The sequence below is a fragment of the Aotus nancymaae genome, unplaced genomic scaffold (assembly GCF_030222135.1).
Source record: "Aotus nancymaae isolate 86718 unplaced genomic scaffold, 86718_ANA_hifiasm-v0.15.2.pri h1tg000041l, whole genome shotgun sequence".
Taxonomy (NCBI): domain Eukaryota; kingdom Metazoa; phylum Chordata; class Mammalia; order Primates; family Aotidae; genus Aotus; species Aotus nancymaae.
The window spans coordinates 37,551,198-37,559,181 of NW_026988455.1; positions in this window are offsets into that span (position 1 = coordinate 37,551,198).

Sequence of the window (7,984 nt, forward strand, 5' to 3'; positions counted from 1 at the left end):
CTCCAGCTTTGGTCTCCTAAGGTGATAGGATTTTAGGTGTGAGCCACTGCACCTGGCTTAGGATACTGCTCTTTAATTTGTAAACACGTGGTGTCATTTTATGGTTTACTTTGTTTTTAAGACATTTTACTTTTCTAATCCCATAAATCCTGATATTGGAAATAGCCTTTTCTGCATCTTCCCTACTCTCTTTTGATGGCTTGTGGGGGGGGACCATTGCTTTATTCACAATTTGCTTTTCTCTACAATTTTAAGACATTGTATTGTTTGCCATTCCATTGTACCTTATAACCCAAATATTCCTTTTATTCTTTTTTCTCTATTCTTGATAAAAACAGGAGTGTTGTTTGAATACATTTCTATATAATTGGTTGTGTGTGTGGCATTAGAAGGAGGTTAGTAAAATTCACCTTTCCCATTTATAAACCTCACATCAGCATGTCACACATAATTAGGAACCATTAGAAATTGATGCGTTCACTATGGGAAAAACAGACATACTATGGCTAATGATCATCACTGAGCTTTTTGCTTTTGTGTGCACAGTAATACTGGGCTTGTAAACCAAGCTGCTTCGCGGACGTCTTGTCAAATGATTCATCAGGGAATACAGAAAGAGGGTGAGATGACTTTTAAATCACTCTTTTGTTAATTGACGATTTAATCTTCTGTGCAGTTCTAACCACAAGACCAAATTAGTTTAGATGCTGGTGATATTTTCCCATCAATTTATGAAAATAAAGGGAGGAAAACTAGGCAGCTAGGGGGAGGAAAAATAATGGTTTATTATAGAATCTCCCAGGAGAAAATAAGAACGAACCAAAAATTTATTTTCACCTTTGTAGATTTACTTTGATGTGGTATAGCAGTTTAATTTCAGTTGTGTGGATCTGCCATTGTGTGAAAATGTAACTCAATTCTCATCAGACATACACCAGCGAGGTATGTGATGTTTACTTTGTTCTTCCTCAAACACTGTAAAGCTAAATATGAGTTCTCACCTTTAAGTTTTCTATTTCTGTTGCAAACCAAGCTGATTTGAATAAAAATTTTTAGACATCTTTTAATCAACGATCCAAACTTTTGGCCTGCATATTAAATATGCCACTCTACCCTATTCCACAACTATTTCTCATTTCCTTTTTTTCTATATGCATGCCTAAACCCTTTTGAGATAAGATTTATAATGTGGTTTGTGGCAGTCTTAATTTGAAAGGATATTAATTGTTAAACCATACTATCTACTAACCGTATCTTTTAAAGTAACATAGAAAAATAGTTTATTAAATGACTAAATATATTCCTCATGCTTCTAAGATCTTGTTACATCAAATCCTCAAGGAAGGTCATTGGAGAGCTATTTTAGTAGCTGAATTTCCATTGCAACAGGATATACAGTTGTCAAGCACTAAGATCAGTGACCCTAAGTGGAGAGCTTTGAATATCCAAGTTCCTATTTCTCATAGATGGCAAAGTTCAGAAATAAAAATCTCCACCTACAAAGCATGAAGTTTCTTCCTATAAGCTTCCTGCTGAATCTTCCTACTTTTAGAAGGAAGTTAACCTCACTTTCAGGTCACAAACCTTAACATGCATGGAGAATATCAGCAGAAAAATGAAAAAGATGTGAGCCAGACTCTCTTTAAATGGTCTAAGAAGAAGGAGCACTAAATGGAACACTTGTGAGTCAGCATGGAGGGCAGAAAATTGAAGATATATGGGAGAAATTCTACATTCTATACCCATTGAACCACATGTGAACCCTGACTGAACAAAAATGATAAATGGCAATAGGAACATCAAACTCACTGGCTCACTGGAAAAGCAGCTCTGCTGACCAGGAGACGGATTGAGGGAGATCTCTTTCAGGTACACCAAAGAGCATCATCCACTCAGTTGGGAATGGTTTCTTATGCGTTCTCCCCCTCTCTTAAAAATAAGAGGGTTTGATTCAAGGGGAGGACAGTTTAGTAACCAATGTCTAGCAGCACATATGATTTTTACTGTAAGACAATAGTAGACAGTCACTATTAAAATATGCCAATTTCTTTAAAGACAACAGATAGATAAATGTACCATGAGAGTTCTGTATCAGGAAACAGCCTACATTGCAGAGATTGGTAATTGCCATTCTGAACCATTTTGACCATCTTTCTTGATAATGAGAACTCTGATGTTTAGCAATCATAGAGCCAATTAGACAGAAGATCACATTCTCTAAATAGCCATGTGACTCCACACGTAAGCCTGAGTGGTACGTGGAAATGAGGGGGAAGATCCTGGGTCTACTCTGGTTGCCTCTCCAAATCAACTCTACATCCCTCTCCATTATTCTTTCTACCTTGTGACACGGAATTTTATGGAACACATTAATGGGCTCCCATGACCTCCAACTTTCATTTGGCCTTGGCCAGGAAAGCACCAAGAGGAGACTCTGAAGGATGGAAGGGGATACGGTTTGGCTGTGTCTTTACCCAAATCTCATTTTGAATTGTAGCTCTCACAATTCCCATGTGTCATGGGAAGGACTCAGTGGGAGGTAACCGAATCATGGGGGTGGGTCTTTCCTGTGCTGTTCTCATGACAGTCAGTTAAGTCTCACAAGAGCTGATGGTTTTATAATGGGGAGTTTTTCTGCACAAGTTCTGTCTTGTCTACTGCCATGTAAGACATTCCTTTTGCCTTCCACCATGATCGTGAGGCCTCCCCAGCCATGTGGAACTGAGTCCATTAAACTTTTTTCTTTAAATATTATCCAGTCTCAGATTTGTCTTTATCAGCAGTGTGAAAATGGATGAATACAGGAGGGGAGAGAATTTGGGCTATTACTAACTATAAGATTATTGAATGTATTTATGATATATTTGCAGTTCTTTTTATTCCCAGGATGTTTCTACCTAGGGATTTACTTTCAAAACAGTTTAAAGTCATTTGGAAAAATGTCTTTTCTCCATGTGCCAGGCTGTGAGTTGGTATGGTACATTCCTTCACTAAAAGCTGAGCCTCCTGAATTATCACCCTCTCCTAAGATACAGTTCTCTATAGATTACAATAACTACTTCCTTTCTTTGTATCTTCAGGCCTACTGGTGGTAATGGCTCTGTCAGTGGACAGTCCTGTTAGAGTTATTCAAACCAGAAAAACTCAATCTTGAATAGGTGCTGGGTAAAATAAGTCTGAGACCTGCTGGGATACATTCCCAGTAAGTTAGGCATTCTTAGTCATAAGATGAGATAGGAGGTTGGCATAAAATACAGGTCATAAAAACCTTGCTGATAAAACAGATTGCAGTGAAGAAGCTGGCCAAAACCTATCAAAACCAAGATGGTGACTAGAGTGACCTCTGGTTGTTCTCACAGTTTATTATATGCTAATTATAATTATATCAGCAGGCTAAGAGACACTCCCACCAATGCCATTACTGTTTACAAATGCCATGGCAACATCAGGAAATTATCCTACGTGGCCTAAAAAGGGGAGGAACTCCTTAGTTCTGTGAATTACCCACCCCTTTTCCAGAAAACTCATCAATAATCCACCCTTTGTTTAGCCTATAATCAAGAAATAGCCATAAAAACAGGTAACCAGCAGCTTGGCCTATGGAATAGCCATTCTTTTATTTCTTTACTTTTTTAATAAACTTGCTTTCACTTTACTGTTTGAATTCACTTAGAATTCTTTCTTGTGCAAGATCCAAGAATCCTCTCTTGGGGTCTGGATCAGGACCCCTTTCTGGTAACACTCCTAGGTATCTGGCTATCCTTTGTTATTTTTCTCTAAACTTCTCATTCTGTTGCCAATAGTCCTTTTATTAAATTCTGTTCACTTACCTCATTTGAGAATACTGTTTATTACCTGAAAGATTATTTCTTTAAGAAGGTGTGGATATACACTACCCTCCCTCATTCTTTCTCCTACTGGTTGGAATGCATGACATAATGGCTGGAGCTGGAGCAGCCATCTTGGGTTATATAGAAGAAAGCAGTGGGTGGTGAAGCAGTAGGATGAAAAAAATGTTGGTCTTTGATGATCATGAACTGACATATCAGCTCTTGACTATAATCTCTAATTATTTTTACACCTTGCTTCTGTCCTGGATTGTCCTCTTACTGGCTACTGCTCATTTACCTCAAAATCTATTTCCTTCATATCACATATCTCTATTTGCCCAGTGGAATTTTCCCTAGCTCTGCAGTGGTAAGTCCTTTGAGGTAAGGCTGGACCTTCCATTTGGTCCCTGACCCTGCAGGGCAAAGTGGTATTGTCTTCTCTGCTTCCACATTCACACATGGAAGTGAAACAAAGCCTCTTCTCTGTTGAATTTCCCCTTGATTTATCTAAAATAATTATCTGCTCCAGGACCATGGCCAGGGGTGGGGAAGTAAAGGCAAACATGTCTCATAATCTGTTTCCCTGCTTCCAATGTCTTCTCATAATCCATCAAGGATTATGCAATGTCCCTTTTCCTTACATTGAATCTGGAATTTTCTCTACCCTATACCTTATAAGGTATCATCTGGCTCCAAAATTAATTCAGCCAGGCCCCATCTGCTAATGGGAACACAAAGAAATTTAGAAATTTCAGTGAATCCCCTTGTGGTAGACTTAGGAAATATTCTAATTTTCTAGTCAAAAGAGAATTTACCTTTCCTCTGAAGCATTAAAACTCACTATTTTAGTTGCTGTAGAGACTTCCAGGCAACATAACTTGGGTAGGGAGATGCACCTAGAGACATTTAAAATAATATGATCCAATTGTTTCAATATCCTTGGAGACAATCAGTGTCTAGCTGGATGGTTGTTGAATTACTCTATGACAATCAACCACCAGCCACTGTGAGCATAGCACTGCGGATACAAACAGCTAGAACCTAGATTTACTCCCTTCAGGAGCTTAAGATCTGTGTGTGGAAATGTCTGCTAAATGCCAAATGAGCGAGGCCGTAGGTGTCTTAGAACAGTCCTTCCAAAAATCCAGAATTAATATTCATATGAATTACTTGGGGAATCTCGCTCAACTGCAGTCTCGATCAGATCTAAAGTGGGGGCAGATAATTTGCATTTCTAATAAACTTCCACATGATGCTGATGCTTTGAGAGCATGGACCCAATTTGTATTTATTTATTTATTTAATTATTGATGTGTAATAGTTGTACACATTTATGGGTTATGTGTGATAATTTGATACACACATATAATATGTAATGATCAAATCAGGGTATTTAGGGTATCAATCACCTCAAGCATTTCATTTCTTATGTTGGGAACATTTCAGATCTCCTAGCTATTTTGAAATATACAATGAATTCTTCTAATCATAGTCATCCTGCTGTGCTATCGAACACTAGAACATATTCCCTTTATCTAACTGTATGTTTGTACCCACTAACCAACCTTTCTTCATCACCTATCTGTCCTCTGCCACACATTCTTCTAAGTCTCTGGTATCTATCATTCTACTCTCTACCTTCATGAGATAAATGTTTTTAGCTCCCACATAGGAGTGAGAACATGTGATATTTCTCTTTCTATGCCTGGCTTATGTCATTACACATGATGACCTCCAGTTCCATCCATGTTGCTTCAAATAACAGAATTTATTTTTTTATGGCTGAATAGTATTTAATTATGTATATATACCACATTTCCTTTGTCCATGAATCCACTGATGAACACTGAGGTTGGTTTTATATCTTGGCTACTGTGAATAGTACTGCAATAAACATGTGAGTGGAGGTATCCCTTTAATATACTCATTTCCTTTTCTTTGCATAAATAACCAGTAGGGGGATTGCTGGATAGTATGATTGTTCTGTTTTTAGTTTTCTGAGAAACTTCCATACTGTTTTCCATAATGGCTGTACTAATTTACATTCCCACCAAGAGTGTATGAGTTCTCTTTTCTCTGACTGCTCACCAGCATTTAATATTATTTGCCTTTTTGATAATAGCCATTTTAACTGTGGTGAGATGATACCTCATTGTGATTTGCATTTCCCTTATGATTAGTGATGTTGAGCATTTTCTTCATATACCTGTTAGCATTTGCATATCTTCTGTTGAGAAATATCTATTCAGATTCTCTGTCCACTTTTCAACGGGATTTTTTTTTTCCTGTTCAGTCTCTATTGCATTCTGAGTATTAGTCCTTTATAGGATGAACAGTTTTCAAATATTTTCTCCCATTGTACAGATTGTCTATTCACTCTGTTGATTGTTTCTTTTGCTGTGCAAAAGGCTTTTAGTTTAATTTAGTCCCATCTCTCTCTTACTGTTTTTGTTTTCTGTGCTTTCAAAGTCTTGGTCATAAGTTATTTGCCTAGACCAATGTCCTGAAGCATTTCCCCTAAGTTTTCTTCCAGTCATTTGATAGTTTCAAGTCTTACATTTAAGTCTTTAATCCATTTTGGGTTTTTTGGTATATGATGAAAGGGGTCTGGTTTAATTTTTTTGCATATGGATATCCACGTTTCCCAGCACCATTTATTGAAGAGGGTGTTCTTTTTTTAATGTACAAAGTTGACTGTAAATGTGTGCATTTATTTCTGGGTACTCTGTTCTGCTCCACTGGTCTTTTGAGCCTGTTTTTATGTGAATACCCATGCTGTTAGGTTACTATAGCTTTGTAGTAACTTTTAAATTCAGGTAGTGTTATGCCTCCAGCTTTGTTCTTTTTGCTTAGTATTGCTTTTGTAGTTCCATGTGAATTTCATGATTTTTTTTCCATTTCTGTGAGGAATGTTGCTGATACTTTGATAGAGATTGCACTGAATCTGTGAACTTTTTTTTTCTAGCACTTCGAATATATCATCCCATTCTCTCCTGGCCTGTAAGGTTTCTGCTAAGAAATTTGCTCTTATTCCGATGAGGGTTTCCGTATATAGGCTTGATGCTTTCCTCTTGATGGTTTTATAATTCTCTATTTGTCTTTGACTTTCTACAGTTTGACTATAATATGTCTTGGAGAAGACCTATTTGAGTTGAATATTAATATTTGGAGTCTTTATTTAGCATATGGAAAAGACAAAAGGGGAAGAGAGGGTCTGAAGTAGAGTTTCTATAGGAAATACCAAGCTGAACTTTAAAATCTACATTCAGGTCGTTTTGATCAAAACACAGAAAGTACTAGTCATTTTTCTTACTCAGTCTTTTCCATTAATAGATGGCAGGCAGCTGGTTATGGGGACACTTGAAGGCAGTCAGGTAGTTTTATTTTTAGCTTAGCACAGAAGGGGAATGTTCCACCAGAAAGGCTGTGCTTGGAAAGCCCTGGAGATCAGCTGTCCTGTGCTGGTAATATTTGCTACCTGCCATACACTTAGGCAAGATGACAGACGTCTTCAACTGCTCACAGCTTTGCCACTGGTGGGAATTAGAGGGCATCTTGTTTCTGACTGGTACAACTGAAAATCAAGAAATACCTGCTAGTGTGAAATTTGGTTGCCAAGATTTGCCGTTTTAAAAAATGCTGGTTACTGGTTTGTTGAAAAATCTGCATATCCAACAGGTTCTTGCTTCTATTTCTATGCCCCTTTCTCATTTTTTCAGGAACCTTCCCCAGTCTTGTTCTTTATGGTATTCTTTCCCCTCCCCCTTACCCCTTTTCTTTTTTTCATAGAGAAAATAAAACAGTAATATAGAGAATTAGATATACTACTAGTATCAGGTGGAAGAGCTTGGTTTGAAATCTACAGGTTTAATTTTGAGTTCAAAGACTGGCACTTATCAGCTCTGTGACTTCAGACCTATGCTGTGCAGTACTTTGGGATTCATGGGTTGGTTCACAGATCACCTCTGCTGCTGCATCTACTATTAACAGCACTCGGAAGATGCCATTTTTAGCAAGTCACATCTTTCCTTTTCCTTTCCAGCCTCTGCATTAGGTCATAGTGTCATTTGGGAGATGGCAAAAGCAGCAACGATGGACTGAAGATTTGTACACTCTCAATCTGGTGCACAAAAGTAGGCAGAATGCACATTGCC